Below are 16,989 nucleotides of genomic sequence, written 5' to 3' on the forward strand. Positions count from 1 at the left end.
AGGCATTTTTCTCAAAACAATTCTAAAATTTGTATAAAACCACAAAATATCCCAAATAGCCAAAGCTCTGTCAAGGAAAAAGTACAAAGCCAGAAACATCATACTTCTTGATTTCGAACTATACAACAAAGCAATAGTAACCACAACAGTATGGTATTAACATAAAAACAGACATATAGATCAATGGAACAGAATTGAGAGCCCACAAATAAACCCACAAATATGAGTATACAGCCAATTAATTTATAACAAAGGGGCCAAGATTATTCAATGGGTAACAGTTAATTTTTTCAATAATGGTGTTGGGAAAAGTGGACAGCTACATGCAAAAGAAAAAAACTGGGCCACTATCTTACACCATACATGAAACTCACCTGAAAATGAGTTAAAGACTTGAACATAAGTTCCAAGACCATAAAACCTCTAGAAGAAAACATACATGCTAAACTCTTTTACATCAGTTTTGGTAATGATTTTTTTTTCTTTTTGCTACCAAAAACAAAGGCAATAGATACAAGTAATGAAATGGGGCTACATCAAACTAAAAAGTTTCTGCACAGAAAAAACAAAATCAACAAAATGACAAGGCAATATACTAAATGAGAAAAAAATATTTTCAAATTATATAATACCTAAAATATATAAAGATCTCATAAAATTTGATAGCAAAAAAAAATTCAATTAAAAAATAGAAGAGGTTCTGAAGATATTTTTCAAAGAAGACATACAAATGGCCAAGTGTTACATGAGAAAATGTTTTACATCACTAACCATCAGGGAAGTGCAAATCAAAATGACAATGAGATAACATCTCACATTTGTTAGCATAGCTATTATAAAAAGACAAAAAAGTAATAAGTGTTGGCCAGAATGTGGAGGCAAGGCATGTTCAGACACTATAAAAACCAGTGTGAAGTTTCCTCAAAAAATTTTTTTAAATACTGTTACCTTATGATCTAGCAATCCTACCTCTGGAATTTATCTGAAGAAAATAAAATCACTACATTGAAGAGATATATGCATTCCCATGCTCACTGCAACATTATTTACAGTAGCCAGGACATGAAAACAACCAAAGAATCCATTGATGGATGAATGGATAAAGATGTGATATATATACTGGTATGTCATCTTGGATAAATACATATATATTTGGTCTGTCCAGAAAGTCTTCAGCCATGTAATATGAAAAAAAGAGATATTTACTGAATAAAACACAAGATACAAGAAACATTGTACATAGGACAATGACTCCTCAGTAACCTTCCAAGTAGGCACCTTAGGATCTCACACAGTTCTCCCAGTGCTTTCTTTGGGCATGGAGAACCAGGCGACTCCCATTGGGATGACTGGGCCTTCATTTCCAGATCATAGCTGTAAACCCACGATTCAGAGCTGGCTATATGACCTTCTTGAGGAAATCTGGTTCATTGTAAGTGGTTTGAATCAAATCATTAACAACTGTAGCATGATGTTCCTTCTGCTCTGGTAGCAGAAGCCATGGAACCAATTTTGCCACAACATATGTCATGCCAAGATCCTGCATCAAAATCATGGACATAGTAGTTTTTGGAATCCCCAGATCAGCTTCTAGTTCTCACACTGTCAGTTGCCAATCTTCATTGATTGCAGGCCATACACATTCAACATTCTCAGGTGTTCTGCTTGTTGCAGGCTTTTCAAAATGTGGATCATTTTCAACAGACTCTCAACCATCTTTGAATCATTTGTACCACACTTTTATTTGTTTTGCACTCATTTCATCATCCCCAAAAGCCTTCTGAATCATATGAATAGTTTCCATGGAGGAATGTTCAAGCTTAATGCAAAATCTGATGCATTAAGTAGAGCAGATTCATTGCTCTATTCTCTCAGTCATTTTGAATGTGATGGCCACCCAGTACAAATGCTCACTCAATAGTGTCTACTGCCCCCATTGACTAGTACAGTGAACTCATCATTGTTCCAGCATGCACATTCCAGTCCACTCTCCTTGGCTGTCAGGTTACATTGATGTCACATAAACTGTTCTTGTTATATTAACAATGGCTGGACTTTTTCCAGACAGACAGATATACACACACACATACACACACACACACACACATATACTGGACAGCTACATGTATGTGCATGTGTGTGTGTATGCTAGATAGCTACATGCATGTGTGTGTGTGTATATATATATATATAAACTAGATAGCTACATGTATTTGTGTGTATATATATGGAAAGCTATATATATATATATATATAGAGAGAGAGAGAGAGAGAGAGAGAGAGAGAGAGACAGAGAGAGAGACAGAGAGAGAGAGAACTGTATATGTGAATATTATTCAGCCATAAAAGAAGGAAATCCTGCTATTTGTGAAAACATGGATGGGCTTTAAGGACATTATACTAAGTGAAAGAAGTCAGACAAAGAAAGACAAATATTGTATGATTTCACTTAAACACCATACTCACAGATACAGAATAAATAAGTAGTTGCCAGAGGCAGAGGTTGGGGGCAGGAAAATGGGTGAAGATAGTCAAAAGGTACAAACATAAAATTATAAGATTAAAAGTACTAGGGATGTAATATACAGCATGGTGACTGTAGCTAACAGAAAGTTACCAAGAGAATAGATATTAACAGTTCTCATCACAAGAAAAAAAAAGGTAACTGTGATAATGGATGTTAATTAAATTTATTGTGGTAATCATATCTATCTATCTATCTATCTATCTATATAATCATTTTTTACACCTAAAACTAATGCACTGTTATATGTCAATTATGTCTCAATTTTAAAATAAGTTTAAAAAGTATCATTGTCCATTATGTTTTCTAATTATAGTCAGTATATGCAAAAGTCATTGTTTCTTGTATATTTTATACCCAGCCTTTTAATCCTTTTAATATATCTTTTACTAGTACTACTAGATTTTCAGTTGATTAGTTACAAGTAATAATCATATATATATATATATATATCTTTAGTTTTTCTATTTAACAGCATTTAGATAGATAAAATAAAGGGTCAAAAATTATGTGTTCAAATAAACAACAGGTAATGCAAGCATTTCCTATGCAATATTTTAGATATATTAATACTAAAAATATTTTTTAATTCACATTTATTTAACTGGGTGTTCTATGTTTTTATTTGCTAAATCTAGAGCATCTACTTGCATTGCTTGAATTACAAGAATCATTCCAACAGTAGTGCTTAGAACATTACTGTATTATTCTTGATTTCACTCGGAGTGACTGTGCAGTGTCTCTCTAAGTACTTTAAAGACTGTTGATTTCAGGATTATCAATTTAACAGGGGTAGGAACCACTCACAAATATGTATTCTCAATCCTAGGACAGTGCTTGGCATACAGCATATGTTCAATAGATTTCAGCTAAGTAAATAATAGATACTCTTTATTAAGTTAGCATCCTTTAATAAAGACAAAACTATATAGCTTAAGTTTAATTATTTTGTGAAACTATGTTGAGATGTTTAACGCACATGGCAAACAAGACGTGAGTGCCTCACCATATGGGAAATAACCTAAGCTATGGTAATTAAGAATCTTGGTTCCAGAGTTATACTGCCCAGTCTCATATCTCACCTCTACTTTTTACTGACTGCCTGATTTGGGGTACGTTTCCTCTGAGTCTCAGTTTACATATCTGTAAAATGAGAACAATGATAGTAGCTACCTCATAGAGTTAATATGAGGATAAACCAGGCAAAGATCACAGTAAATAATTAGCATGAGCCAGGCATTGAGCATTTTAATAAATATTATCTACTAATAGAAATTATTATTATAGCAAGGGCCTAAGCACTCTTCTAAACAGCTTATATACATTATTCTATTTTAAATAATAAAAGGCACAACCTTCATCTTAGTATCTATTAAGAAAAACAAAGTTAAATGATTGAACTTTTTTCAAAAGTCTGTAAAATTAGTAATAAGAGAAGATTTACAAAAGATAAACCAGTGATTCTTAAATTGTGTTTCTGGGATGAGCAGCATCAGTATTATCATGTGTATTAATTTTCTACTGTTGCTATAACAAATTACCACAAATTTAATTATTAAAATAACACAAATTGTTATCTCACAGTTTCTGTAGGTTCGATGGCTGGACACAGCATGGCTCCCAAGGTTTTCAGCATAGAGAGTTTCACAGGCCAGAATTAAGGTGTCATCAGGGCTGAACTTCTTTCTAGAAGCTCTGGAAGTGAATCCATTTTCAAGCTCATTCAGGTTGTTGTCAGAATTTAGTTCCTGTGGAATTGAGGTCCCTGTTTATTTGAGCTGTTTGGGACTCTTCTGTTTCTGGAGGCCAATCACAGCCTTGGATTATAGTCCCTACCTCCAACAAGCTTCACCTCTCTCTGACCTCTCCTTCCACTTTCTAGAGCTCAGGTGATTGCATTGGGCCCACCCAGGTAATCCAGGGCCATCTACTCTTTTACAAGTCAGCGATTAGTAACCTGAATTCTTAGACTGGTGTTTGATTGAAAACCTTGGGATAGAAATCCTGGTGGAATATCTTTAGAACTCTGCCTATCACACCTGAGAAATTTTAGAAATTTAAATTCTCAGGCCCCATCCCAGATTTACAAGACTCTCAGAGGAAGGTCCAGCAATCTGTGGTTTAACAAGCCCTTAAGCTTTGAGAACAACCGAGATAACTGGAAGGGTTAAAACATATGGTTTGATTTCAAAACTTAAAAGTTAAGCCAAGAACATCTGTTCTCAATTTTAAAGTGATTTTCTGGAAGGAACTTACTTAAATAAATTCTTTTTCAATAATACATGACTATGTTACTTACATTATATCAATCTTATTGATTTCAGTTTTATTCAATGTGATGGATCGCAATTTAAGTTTTAATGCATACAAATGAAATTTTTGTTTCCCTAAACAAAAGAGGTTTTTGTATATAACTTTTTGAAAAAGAGTCAGGTTTAAGGGGAAAAGTTCCTAGTTGTGGAGGATAATGTATAAGTAAGAATGCATGAAGAACTCCATACAGGAGACTAGAAACCCCTCTGTCTCTGGATAGTTAGGAGAATTGAGATGAACTTTTCAGGTACCTCCTTAATTTGAAAACTTTTTCCTCATTTTTTCTGACTTCTCCTGAAGTCTCAATTACAACTTTCAAATGAAATCAGATTGATGCAGAAGAAATTGGGTGCAAGGGGAAAGAGGAGGAGAAAAGCCAAAATCTGCCTCTAGAAAATGAGTCTTCCAGTTGGCTTCCAAATTGGCTAGATTGTGTGTATATGAAGTTTGCAAATGTAGGCCAGAAGGGAATTATTTTCTTACCAACACATGCTAAAGAAATCATTTTATCCTATAGTCAATGCTCTAAAGACATTTTTAAATAAAAGAATAATGTGGCATAAAACCTTTTTGCAAATTAAATGGCAAAAGATTGGCATAGTTACCCTAGCCTAAAATATAATAAGGCACTTACCTAAATTGTGATGACCTATCTTCACTTAAATTTGCCTACTGTCTATAAAATTTGGGGGTGTGCAATCATAGCTAGATTAATCTTGACATATGCCTAATTATAGAATGCTTCCTTGAATCTCAATTTATACACATTGAAACTTCTACCAAAACCTCAGGGGACTCAGGCATATAATTTATTTCTTTTGTCATATCTTACACTGTAGGAGCCAGGTTCTGGATCAACCTAAAAGCCATCACATTACTAGAGTCTAGGTCCTCAAATATAGTTGAAAAAATATATCAACCATAATTGCTAGAGACCAGAGTTTTGTGTCTCCCTGACCCCCCACGCCCCGCCAAAGGAAACTATATTAATCCCTAATGCCCAACATAATTGTAACAGGGAGGGTCTGGTCAGATCACTGGGGAGCAGGGGAGAAACCCTAAGGTGGCATGAAAACCTGGCCCTCCCAGAGAAGGGCGGGGCTGCCACGGAGAAGGCTGCCTAAGGCAACACCAAACAAAGCCAGTGCGCTACAAACCAGCCCCGTGCTAAACACGGCCTGCTTCCAGAAAATAGTGGCCAGAAAAGGGGCAAAGACACAGGGGTGGAGGCTGCCAAACATGGCAGACTTTAGTGCGCATTGATGGAAAAGCTGGATGCTTTGTTGCACGTGCGTTTGTGGGCCAGGACTTTAAAACAGAGCGTACACAGAAGTGCAGCTCTCTCTTCTTGCCTCCTGCCCCCAACTGGGGTGGGGCACCGGCAGACGCTGGACCCACTGGGAGCTTTTCGCCCCCCATGGTGGAGAACCAGCTCACAGAGCCGGAGTCCCTCGCTGGGACACGTCGTGCCTGGCACCGGGCCCTGAGACGCTGCTGCTCTCCACTGCACAGCACGGCCGGGCTGGGCCGCTTCGCCACACGGGTCTGGGGCTGCGTCCAGCTCTTGTGCTGAGGTCAGGACAGGGAGGTGTGGGTTGGGAGCACTCACTGCCGTGGGGGCTAGAGGAACCGTGTGGCGCTGGGGCTCATGGATGGAGCTTCCCCTGCAGGGCTGGCCGGAGGAATCTGGCAGCGCGCTGCAGACCCCAGGAGAGAGAGGACGCTGTGTGAGGCAATGGTGACTCTGAAACCCACAAGTGTGCACCCCAGAGAGACATCCTGAAAGCTAGACAGATGGAGACTCTTTCGTGTGGCCGCCTTGGGCTCCAAAAGGACAGATAAGCATGACAGGGAACTTCCGGGCATGCGTTTGGATTTCCGTCCTTCTGGGAAAAAGGGAATTTCTGTGTTTTGCCAAAGAGGTTGACTTGAAGCAGGGTACCTTGTTCCCCTCCTCCAAATTGGGTACCCTGTTAATAAAGACATTTTTTCTTCACCACCAATCCTCATGTTATGCTTGTGCAGGGTGGCAGGTGGTGGAACCCCAGGCTGCTTGGTTACATGATGAAAGCAGGAGGTGAGGCCTTTGCAAGTGATTAGGTCATGAGGGTGAAGCCTTCATGAATGGGATTAGTGCCCTATAAAAGAAGTTCCAAATGTGAGGGGATCAAGGGACAGTCATCTATGAACCAGGAATAGAGCTCTCATTAGACACTGACTCTGCTGGTGCGTTGATCTTTGCCTTCCCAGCCTGCAGAACTCTAAAATCAATGTCTTGCTTGTGTGCCACCCGGTCTGTGGGGTTTTGTTATGGCAGCCTGAGTGAGCTAAAACAAGACAGGCGCACCTGGCAGGTACTGCAGGTTTGGTTCCAGACCACTGTAGTGGGTCTTGCCTTTAGTTTGTAAAAATAAAAATAAAAAATAAAAAAAGCAACATCTGTGAATTGCAGTAAAGCAAAGCACAATAAAACAAGATATTCCTATAATGTTTTGTTGTGTAGTTGTTTGAATTTCTTAAACATCCAAAAACAACTCTCCATCAGCCCAAAAAGCTCGAGAAAGTGTGTGTAAAACTCCCAGCAGAATCAACTCTCGGAATGTGCACAGTGAAAACTATAGAAACCAAGGGCCAGATATATTAGGAAAATTGTTTAAACATATGATAGAGCTGGCTCCCTTCAACTTAAAAAAAAAAAAAAAAAAAAAAAAATTCCCACTAAAACAAGCTCACAGCTAAACTTGTCACTTTAAAAGGGGAGATTAGCCAAAAATTACATAAAACGGTCTTTCCTGCTAACCTTTTCCTCTCCCTGTGTGTCTCTGAAGCAGAAAGAGTTACAATTCTATTTCAAGCTTTAAAAAAACAGTAAAAAGAAAAAAGCCTCAACCTCGTCCCCCTGGCATTAGACCTGGTTTATCACTTCTCCCACAGGCATTTACACAGGGGTATTGCATTAATGTGGCATGTCAATAAATTGAGAATCTCAGAGTTAAGGTTAATCAAAATAATGTAGGTGATAGCAGTTAATTCTTGGGAGGATTCGAGTCCTCATCAGAAGCTGGCTGCACATGACACGGGAATAAAAAAAAAAAAAAAAGTTAAAGCCACAGCTCTTTCAGTAGAAATCTCCGGTCTCAGCTGGCACACAGGCTCAATTATCGGCTTTTAGCTTAGTGGAAAGTCAAGCCTCCCTGAGCGCACTGGTGCTCCAGGCATTTTATTGGCTCATTAAATATAGGATTTTGCTTTTCAGCTGCAGCCAAATGTGATGTGCTATCCAAATAGAAAGTATGATGAGAACTGAAATAGCTGACACATGCGCTTCCTTTTCCCCTCCTCTGAGCTTCTCTTTCTGCCCAGCTCCCATCCGCTTTATCACTATCACAGGATTCATACAGATATAAACAGCAAGAGGCCCCACTGCAGGTTCTGCACATAAAGACTCAAACCTCAATCAGTTACTCACAATGTATGTTTTAGGCATGTGTCTGATGAAGTCACTCAGTTATATTTCCTACCCCAAATGGCTTGCTCACAAAGCACAAGGCGACAATGAGGAACTTAAATATTACTAAATAAATATCACCTAAGCAACCTAAAACATCTTAAGGTCAGACATCATCCATGAACACGAGAAAAGACTGGAAAGTTCCTTGGTGAGATCCAGAAAAGTCAATAAGAGTTTTTGCCTCTATTGCTCATCTTAATAAAGAATAGCTTATTCTCTAAATTAATCTCATATAGAGCAAATCTTCAGCTCCTTTGGAATAGAGACCTGTTCTATGCATGAGTATGGCCTGATTTTTAACAGAGAGAATAAGTCAATACAACAAAGGTGGAGAAGAGTGAAGAGAGTGGATTGGACACAGTCCCAGCGGACCCCAGAGGTTCCTGCCTCTCTATGCTCATCCACATTCTTCCTTCCTCTTTTCAAAGCAAGCAGCTTAGAAAAGCTGAAGAGATATATCTAAAAATCACCTGCCAAATACATAATCCTACTGGATTATTTAAAAAATAATAGTACATATTAAACCAATATGAATGAAGTTGTGGTAAAATTGAATGCCATTGGCATTCTGAAGTAATGAAACAGTTAATGGGTGAAATCCTAAGAGCAATCTGGTAAAATATGTATTAAGAACCAAAAGTATGTATTTGCCTTTTGAATGAGGAATCCCACCTCAAGTAATTTATCTGAAAATAAATGAATAGAAGAATAAGTTTTATACTGAAAATTGTGTAAAAACAAACAAACAAACAAACAAAAGCCCTGTCAGGCCTCAAACATGAATAAGAAATTGTCGTCAGGTACGATACTCGACCCCTTCTCTATGTAGTTGAGGAAGGCAGAGACATAAATAATTGCAATATGATTTCAAAAACCACATCATCTTAGATATATGCTAGGTACAGCAGTAACGGAGGACATATAAGAAGAAATAAAGGGGCATTCATTCCACACCTTTCGTAAGTGTGCTAGACTCTGAGATGTAAGCAAGGCAGATTGTTTCTGCATTCACGATGCCAAGCTGTGGGGAACGCATACGCTGAGACTTCACCCTGTACTTGATGGCATCACTGAGGATGTGTAGAGAAATGACAGAGTCAGGTCTTCATTTTGCAAAGGCGATTCTGTCACCAGCGTAGAAAATGGCTTGGGGCAGGATGGGCAGCAAGATTAAAGACAGTGAGACCAGGTGGGAGTCTACTGCAATAGTCCAGTTGAGAAATCACAAAAGCTTGAACTGGGTTAGTGGCAGAGGGGAAACAGAGAAGAAGACCAATTCAAAAGACCTGGTACAGCAGGCCTTTGACATTCACAAGGGATTTGTCCTACGGTTCCCCAATCTGATGAATATGGTAATGTTTACGGAAGTGCCTGGCTTTCTCCCACATAACTTTTCATTTCCATTTAGAGATTCCTATCCCGTGCCTGTCTAAATACCACAAGTTAAATAATTTTAACTTTCCATTAAATCTTCCTCTTCCACTGGAGCAGTGTTTGCACTCAAACTGGAATGCCCATTGAAATCCTTTTCACAATAATCTAGTTGGAATCAATGCTGATCCAAACCACTGACAAATGTGATCCTCCGCTCTTGAGCCAAATGATTTTCTTAGACTGTTTTCTTTCTCTTCATCTCTGCCATTAGCAAAAAATAGTAAGTACTAAGTTCTTTACTGAACCATATTTCATTAGATATGAAGTTTTATTTTTGTCATTGCAAATGCTAGGCTAATTAAGGAACCACCAAGCTGGATGGGTTTTGGAGATAGGTAGGTGCAGTAATTCACTTCTGCATATTATCCTACAACACCCCACATTAAATTTTTCCCCAGGATGTAATGAAATTATGTTTGTAAAGCAATTGGTACAGTATCTGGTATAGAGGAAGCATTCAGAAGATGTTAGCAATACAATGTAATTTAAAGTCATGTAACTTTTTTTTTCAGTGAATAAATATGAACCTTCTACCTCAGGCCAAAAGGATTTTAAATACACTTAGAATAGATACAAATATACCAAAAAATGGGCTACACAGGTAGCAAAAGCATATGCTAAAAACTATATATACTAGTACATAAGATGCCCAATGTCATTGTCCAGTGGAAATAGAGCAAGTTGAAGAAGTATAGGTAGCATGATCTCATTTGTGTAAAAAAGAATTAAAATTTTTGTTTCAGGAAAATATCAAACTTTACAACTCAAAGTTATCTCGTATTTTCAGAATAAAATGATGAAAATTTTCACCACTGTTTTAGGGAAAATATGCCTGTGTCACCTCCAGTATAACATGGTTCATATGGCCTGACAACATTTTTGGTATCCTTTGCTGGCCGCGGAGGTTCTCATGCTGAGCCTGGCTAAGGATCTTATGGCATTTCTCAGTTACTGTTGAAGTGCTTTAAAGTTCATACTCCATAAATATGGGTACTCCCAGAGTGTTGTTTTTATTTTTATTTTTAATCTTTAAAGAGTGTTCATGTCTGTAAAATGTCATTTAATGCCACTGGGATTCGTGCACATTGATGTGTTTACCTCTGGTATAAAAATACTTCTATTTCTATATTTTATAGTATCACCTACAAATGAAAAAATGTGAATGGGTCATCTCTCTGATGGGCTCCTTTACCAGAGGGAAAACATCAGAACAATGTTGCCAATAATTAATCCCAAGTTTGAGATGCCACCCCACCCAGTAAGACAGAGACAATCTGGGGACAAGAATTCTCTAAGATATGAATGAATGTAGCTGAGAGATGTAAGGGTAAGTAAGGTCTTGCTGCTTAAGGTGTAGTCTCTAACCAGCACCAGCAGCAGAAATCCAGAGTCTCAGGCTCCATCCCATACCACCTGAACCAGAGTCTGCATTTTAACAAGATCACCAGGTGATCTGTAAGCACATTAAAGTTTGAGGAAGACTGAGCTTTAAATCAGTGGCTTGTTTGGACACTGTCATTACAATTTTTTTTTTTCTTAAAAAAAACTATATATTCATTTTTCTATAAACTTTTTATTATTCACATTACTATAATATGGTTATTCTATTTTCACTACTTAAATATATATCTTAAATGCTGCTGTTTTTCTTATGGAAAATCCGTTTGTATTTTTTTAATGGCCCATTTTTAGGAAATTAACCATCATTTAAACTGAAAGAGAAAACTACTCTTAAGTGCAGCACTTCAAAAGTAGTCCAAGAATAGTGCAAACTTCAAAGTCAAAGATTTACTAAGAGACAGAATTGACATGACTGAGGGAAACTGGATATGGAGGCACACGGAAGAGGAATTAAGAGTTGCTCCTGGGTTTCTGGCTTAGGCAAGTGAATGGAAGCTGGAACCGATTCACCAGAGGAAGATGTGTGATTTTGGAAGGAAAAACCATGAGTTCAATGTTTGACCAGGCTGATGCCTGTGGATTTTCTAGCTGGATATATAGCTCAGGCTCAGAGGAGAAGTTTGACTTGGTAAGATAGAGTCGGTCACTTATGCAAAGCTCCTCCAGCATCAGGATCAAGGTCTGGTACCTTCACTCTATCTCTGTCTAACTTCAGCCATTTAACAACCAGGGTAGCTCTGATGTCCTCCACATCGTCTGTGCACTCTTCAACATGTCAGCTAGACATGATGAATCCACCATAAAATCATTTTGTCTTTACTCCCCAGTAGTGAAGGGCCCTTGAGGTCCATTTTATCAAGGCCATCTGGGGCAATTTCAGGAAGACTGCACCAGGGTGGCTGGACCAACGCAGGACAGATATAGGTTCCTGATGTTAACCTAAGCCAGACTGAAGACTGAACTTCTCCCCCAAATTCTCCAGCCTAAAACTAGAGGATGCGAGAGCCAATCTACTGACATCTACAAAATGTATGTTTCTCCTCATAACTTGTGCATCATGATTTTCTATGAGACATTTCCTGCATTGGTACCCTGCAATGGCAACTGCACCAGTACCTTTGCTTCTAAAATAAATACTGACCTTAGACTAGAGCAGAACTTAGCCCTGGAGGGTAAGGCCTAGAAAGCTGCAAGTAAGAAATGAAGGAAATGTATTAGGTAATGCCTCCCGTGAGCATGAAGTCCCTGAAAAATCTTTCAGACAGAAATTAACTTTTTGCCTTTATTTATATATTGTTTGACCTCATAGTCTATCAAGTAAAGGCATTTCATTAATTCAGTATAATAATGAGTTCAGATAATCTCAAAGAGAAGCTGTACATTGTATTTGGGGTTTTGAATTTTTCAAAAACTTACCTAGTTTACAATAACAACTACAGAACTCAAGTTTATTGGGATATTATTTTCCTTTCTAGATAACAGTACCTCTAGACCCCATAACTGCTTCAGGTGCAGAAGAAAAATCGCACTCATATCTACTTCATAATGTTTCTTTCATTGAAGGGGATGATTGAATTCTAAAAATAGACAACCTGATTTAAGCAGGAATGAAACAGCATATCTTGGGAAGTAGCTTGTGTTTCAGCTGACCTTGGCTATTCAGGGGAATGATTGCTTCTTTCTGCTTGGGGGTTACCTTCTGATAGCCAGAGAAGAGGTGCTTGGGAAGAATAATTATTACTTCAATGTTCAAACAAGGAGCATTCATTAGGGCCCAATGTCTTGACTCTGGTAGTCTATCATCTCATCAAAATCAATGCAGGAGGAGAAAGCAACTTAGCAAAAAAGTTGGTCAATAGCCACTTGTCTTTTACATAAACTCAAGGAAAATATCTGAATAATTCAGCCTTTCTGCTAGGTAACTTCTCAGGTAGTCATCTACTTATTTACCCATAGTCAGTAAATGCACATGGGAAACTCAAATAAGACCACAGAGACTGAAGTTGGGGTGTGAACATTGACCAGTTTGAAGGAACGTGAACACAATTAACATCAGTTGCTGAGGCAGCTCCTTCTCAGAGTGATCACTCTGGTTAAGAAAGAAATTTGTCATAGATATCACATGACAAATGTTTTTGTGAGCTTCCTCCTCTGATGACATGTGTGGCAAAATATGGTTTCAAAGATTAAGCAAATGAATTGTTATGGCCCTTGCCTATCAGCTGTGTTATTTCACAGACTCCATTTATTGAGCTACATGTCAAGCACTATTCTAGATACTTCACTCCATTATCTCATTTGATCCTCATATTGTCAAGTTTCCGTTAAAGAGATGGCTATCACTTGCTCTTCACTCCCACATCCTTATCACATTTCAGGAAGAGGTTGACCTTCATATGACAAGTGCACGACCCACCAGGTCACTGTTGACTAGACCATAGATGGACACCTGACACCAGGTAAACTACTTCAATCAATCCCTAATTTGTAGGAATTCACAGTTGGATATAGAGAAATCAAGTTGGTCTTTGTTGAAGATTAGAACTAATAAATGTTCTAATGAAAAAGCAATGTTGGATCCATTTGCAGGTCTTTGGAAAGAATAAAGAATGTTACATAGCCCATTCAGCCTTAAGAGAGACTGACTGAATCAGAAGTCACATTGGTACCCAACTATATTTCAGTTCCTAGATTCACCTGCGTATGAAGCATTACACACTTCTTGTCTCAGGGAGTTCATTAGATACTCTGTCTCCTTACAAACATTTTTCTTTTCTTAAGTTACTTGGAGTACACTTTATTCAGTAGAACACACTGGTCTCTAAGAAAGTATTCTTATCCCCACCCTGTTGATGAGGAAATAGACTCAGACAGTTTAAGTTAAGTTGCTCAAGATCATGCAGACAGTAAAAAGTAGAGTTCTAGCCCAAGTCCATATGACTCCAAAGTCTGTGTTTTGACCACTAGATTAACTCAGATCAAAAAACTTCAACACACATTGCAAACTGCTAGAGACATCTAAATCCACTGAGCTAGAGCCTTTGTGATTTTCAGAAGTTATTGCTGTGTCTTCTCCAAGTTTAACATGCAAAAACAAATGCTCACTGGAAACAGACAGGCATAAAGTGTCCATATTTTCATCCACATCATTAAGTCGAAGGAAGTGAAACTTCCTGCTTTCTAGCTGAACTGGTCTTCTTTCGAGGAGCCAAATCTAATTGCTTTTGCAGAACACATATATCTCCAGTAGGTTAGATCTCCTCCCAAGGAAAAATTACATTTTCTTCTGGTCAATTTTCTATGTACAATTTATTGTCACTAGACCATCCTTATTGTTTATCTTCACGGACAATTTCCCAAAACAAATTGACATATATTTTCTCTCTTTCTAACTAGCCATGAACCCAGAGTTACTCATATAACTTCTGAACAGTCCAGCTTTAGAGTTTAGCTATTATCCATCCTCCACAGAGAAAGAAACTCACTTAAGAGATCCTATTACCCCTTCTGCTCTCTCCTGGCGCTCGTCCTGGGATGTGAGGCCTCACCCCTCTATCACCCCCTGTAACTGCTTGGATCACAAGAACCTGGACTTGGGCCACTGTTTGATTCAATGGTCATGTGCATGGTTTAGGTTAAGATGTTTTTATTGTAGTTCAACCAAAAAACTATCACTTGCTAAAAGTACATCGATTTTGGTTACTTTAAGTTTGCTACACTCATAACATTATAACATCAACAAGAATTTAAAAAAATCATCCAGATGCCCACAGTTCTAATAAATCACCCTCTTTAGTTTGTCCTTAGTCTTTTGCATTCTATTTATACACATGTATACTTTTTACCTAGTTCTAATCATAACACATGCTATTCTGTATTTAGCTTCCCTTCACCTAACTTTTCAGGAAGCATTTTTTAAAGTTATCATTTGAGTGGCTACATCCACCCATGTCTGATGTTAAACTTCCAATTGTTTAAATTACTTCTTTAAACAATTCTGAATCTGGTCACTACCTAGCCTTTTAGGGGACAAGTTCACCCTCATCCCCCTCACCTTGAGTGTTGACAAGTATTGGCCACATGTGAACAAAAACCAAAGTGGTTTTATTGCTTTTTCATTTGCCTGGTGGGGAGTAATATGTAACCATTATTTCCTACCCAGTGATCCAGGCAGAAGATTTTGGAATACTGTACATATTTCTTCACACTCAGCTTAGGGTCCAAAAGCACCAGAAAAAGAAGCTGGGGATCACGGCAATGATACCTTCTTTCCTGGGAGCAGTACTGGTAAGTAGCAACAGGCAGTACCAATCAAAACTTGTGTTTTCCTCAAGCATTTAAAGTTGTTTGCCTCTGTCTTCTGCCCGAATGTGTCTCAGAGAAACCTAGAATGGCGTTTTCTCCCTTATGACTGCAGCTGAGACTCAGAGGGACTCAAAATGCCTTGGTACTGTTAATGGACATCTCTGATTTTTTTTTTTTTTTTTTTTTTATCTCATCCCTCCGTCATTGTTTCTAGAAGACCTGCCTGCCTCTTCTGGTTAGCGACAAGGTCACAGTGACATAGGCTACAGACGTGTAAAGCTGGTCAAACTAAAACCGACTGTTTATCCTACGACACACATTTCAAAAGCAATCAGTGCATTCCTTATCAAACACAAATACATGGCCACACAGTAACAAGAAAAACCAAAGGGGGACAAATAAGACGTATCTTAAGTCAAGTCCCAGTGTTTAACAAGCTAAACAGTTTCCTAGTTTTTTTACTCAGTTGCCAAAAGCTACAATGTACTCAATTCACCTGTTCCGAATCGTTCTCGATTCTCAGAGAAACCTGTCTCTGATCCACTCCGCTGTTCTGTGTCGCGCGTCATACTGATCTGCGGCTGCTCCTCTCAGCGCTCCCCTCGTTCTCATTTTCCTGAAGCAACACGAGACACCCCTCTTCTGCCTTTTATAGCGGCCACAATGTCACTCTCAGCTGTTTCGGAGCTGGCTCCTAAGCTCAGGAGTAGCAGACTCAGCCCGAATAAGTATCCTTGACATTAAAAGGTCAGTCTATTTTGAACCATAATCAACGTAGATTTAATGCAGTCTATTTAACCAACAGTTCTAAATGAAAAGACATACTCCACATGTGTGCTAAGATGTATAAAGGGGGGAACACTATTTGCCAGGCTTAAAATTTTTTATTAAGAAATTTTATTATAGGTAGTCTGTTGAGTGTTCAAGTTACCAAGGGTCACTCCCAAAAATGAAATTTTAATGCAATAGTTTAATTAAAATGAAAAACTAAGTTCAGTGGGCTTTCCTCCAACCTCATTCTCCTTGACCATAATGCAGCACTTGACACATTGTCAATCTGCCCTCCGTGTCACCCACAATACTGGGTTAGTTCTGTCCTCATTCCTTGTACTGTACCTTTGCTGTTCCTTTGATGGTTTCTTCCTATTTCCTCAGAGGGTTTGCTCACTCCTCACACCTGCAATTATCACCTACATGTGGCTTGTTGGTATTAGTTGGGAGCTGCAAATAACAAAAATATAGCTTGAACCAGCATAAAAATTAATTTACTTTAAGGATTCAAGGCAACAATGAAGCTGAACTTCAGGGACACCTGGGATCAGGAATGTAAAAATATGGTCTTTTAATCTCTCTCTTTTTTAAATTTAATCTTTATTGTATTTTTTCCATTACCATTTAGTCCCCTTATACTCCCCTCCCTCAGTTTGTGATAATTTGTTATTCAGAAATAGATTAATAAAGTAATACCTAAAAGTCAATTTTTCTCTTATCATACTAATGT

At 38.2% G+C, this 16,989-nt stretch overlaps 1 long non-coding RNA gene across 1 annotated transcript in view; it reads right to left on the bottom strand.

Annotated features, from left to right (window-relative positions):
* Positions 1-16,192, bottom strand: part of LOC150019390 (uncharacterized) — a 60,517-nt gene extending 44,325 nt beyond the window's left edge. Inside the window, exon 1 of the long non-coding RNA XR_016509048.1 lies at positions 15,985-16,192. This is a non-coding gene — a long non-coding RNA (uncharacterized LOC150019390). The remainder of the gene's footprint in view (positions 1-15,984) is intronic.
* Between the last annotated feature and the right edge of the window lie 797 nt (positions 16,193-16,989).

Source organism: Furipterus horrens, unplaced genomic scaffold (assembly GCF_987537825.1).
Source record: "Furipterus horrens unplaced genomic scaffold, mFurHor1.1.pri manual_scaffold_2, whole genome shotgun sequence".
In the NCBI taxonomy this organism is placed as follows: domain Eukaryota; kingdom Metazoa; phylum Chordata; class Mammalia; order Chiroptera; family Furipteridae; genus Furipterus; species Furipterus horrens.